A 2,500-nucleotide genomic window follows, 5' to 3' on the forward strand; every position below is an offset into this window, starting at 1 on the left:
TCCTATGTGTGAAATATATAAGACTTCTTCGCAAGATGTGCAACGTAATAAAGAGATTTATTTCTTCATGAAAACATTTAGAATATACGAGAATATAGGAGAATATATCTATCTGTGTAAAAGTAGAAGGCAACGGAAAAATAAAGCATTGAATATACGGTCATATCTATGACCTTTGAGATCTCTTGGAGTGAAGAAGAAAAATGGTTTTTACTTGTTACATTATAAGCAGCATATCAGATAAAAGTACAAATCGAATTTATTGTCATATTTTAGCAATTCTTCTGCCTTGACATTGTAAAAGAACATAGAAGGAACCGATTGTCTATGAAGCAGAGAATGTAATTTATACGGAATTGGAAATATATTTCAGTTCTGCAACATGAAATATATTTAAAAAGTTTAAAACATATTTGTCCTTAAAGTTATAAGAATGGTCATAAAAAATAACAAAGATACAAAATGGCTGACTTTAGGCCCATTATACTTCATCAGCTTTTGCTGTTCAACTTCGTTAATCTACCGAGAGAATAATCGCTTCTAGCTATATTCACAGAGAATTCTGCTTAGCTCGCAAGTGGATAAGCTAAATGTCATCTTGGTATTACTTGTATAACCTTTAAACTTTCACTTTGGTTAAAGTCAAGGTATGGCTTCTAAAAACACAAGGTAGTTTGTAGCTGTGGGACACGCATGTTTTAGACGCAAGTAACTAGGATTGCACCAAACACATTTATTACAAATAAATTTTGAATATTACGAATAAAATGTGTCCTATGCTTCTAAGACCTACTTTTACGTTTGTGAGTATATACACATGTGTGTGTGTGTGGAAAGAGAGAGAAAGAGAGAAAGAGAGAGAGGGGTGAGAGGGGGATATACAGACACAGTGTATCTCTTAATAGAAGGTCACATTTTAAGCGCAGGTAACTAGGACTGGGAGAACATTTATTAAGGAATGTTTATGATACGGGGCTATTTATTATAAGACTATACACACACACATACACATATATACATTCTTTTCTACTCTAGGCACAAGGCCCGAAATTTGGGAAAAGGAAGGCCAGTCGATTAGATCTACCCCAGCACGCAACTGGTACTAAATTTATCGACCCCGAAAGGATGACAGGCACAGGTGACCTCGGCGGAATTTGAACTCAGAACGTAAAGATAGACGAAATACCAATAAGCATTTCACCCGGCGCGCTAATACACATACATGCACACACACACACACACACATATGTAAGTATGTAAACATTATCGACTGCACATATTCAATGTACGTATCTTGTTTGTTCGCCGAATTCGCTGCAGTCGTAGCGCCTGGTAAAAGATTCCCTGATAGCGCTGAACTTTAAAGCACCGGAATGTCACAGACAGGCGAAACAAACACGCTTCCGATCGAATTCAGGAGTAGTGGATACCGATATGTCGCCATTTTTGTCTCACAACGCCCGGTCTGGGAATCGAAACTGCGATCTTAACCACTGCCCCATTGCGCCTCCGCTTGTAACTAATATCTACAAAATATATTACCACCACTCTAGCGATTCTCCTGTCTATACGTCTTCGTCTCTGCTTATAAATTCATTCTGTGGTTGTCGTCAAACCAGCGCTTGCTAAACATTATGTACATTGTACTTGTATATATTATATATACATGTAATATTTAACACTGTATACAATTAACACTTCTATCATCAAGTAGAATAATACAAATAGACGTTTGCAAATAGGTGTTAAAGAATTTATGAGTGCGCGCGTATATATATATATATATATATATATATATATATATATATATATATATATATATATATATATATATATATATATATACACATATGCATACATACATATATATACATAGATATATAAATACATATACATAAATGTATATACACATACATACCTACATACATATATATATATATACATTCATATCCTTATATATATATATATATATATATATATATATATATATATATATATATATATATATATATTTATATATACACATATATATACATATATATGTATGTATTATTAATTATTTGTATGTATTTTTATTCTTTTATTATTTTATTTGTTTCAGTCACATGACTGCGGCGATGCTGGAGTACCACCTCTTAGTCGAACAAATCGACCTCAGGAATTGTTCTTTGTATGCCTAGTACTTATTCTATCGGTCTATTTTGCCGAACCGTTAAGTTACGGGGACGTATACGCACCAACTTCGGTTGTAAAGCGATTTTGAGGGTACAAAAACAGATACACAAACACACACACAAATACACACACACAGGCACACACACACACAAACACATATATATACATATATATATATATATATATACATACATACATACATACATATATGTATGTATATATATATATATATATACATATGTTTTTTTTCGTAACTTCTCACTATATATATAACATACATATATGAGGGATGACCACTAAGTGGACATCCATTATGCTAGAAGAA

Source organism: Octopus bimaculoides, chromosome 19 (genome assembly GCF_046866305.1).
Source record: "Octopus bimaculoides isolate indiv1 chromosome 19, ASM4686630v1, whole genome shotgun sequence".
Lineage (NCBI taxonomy): Eukaryota > Metazoa > Mollusca > Cephalopoda > Octopoda > Octopodidae > Octopus > Octopus bimaculoides.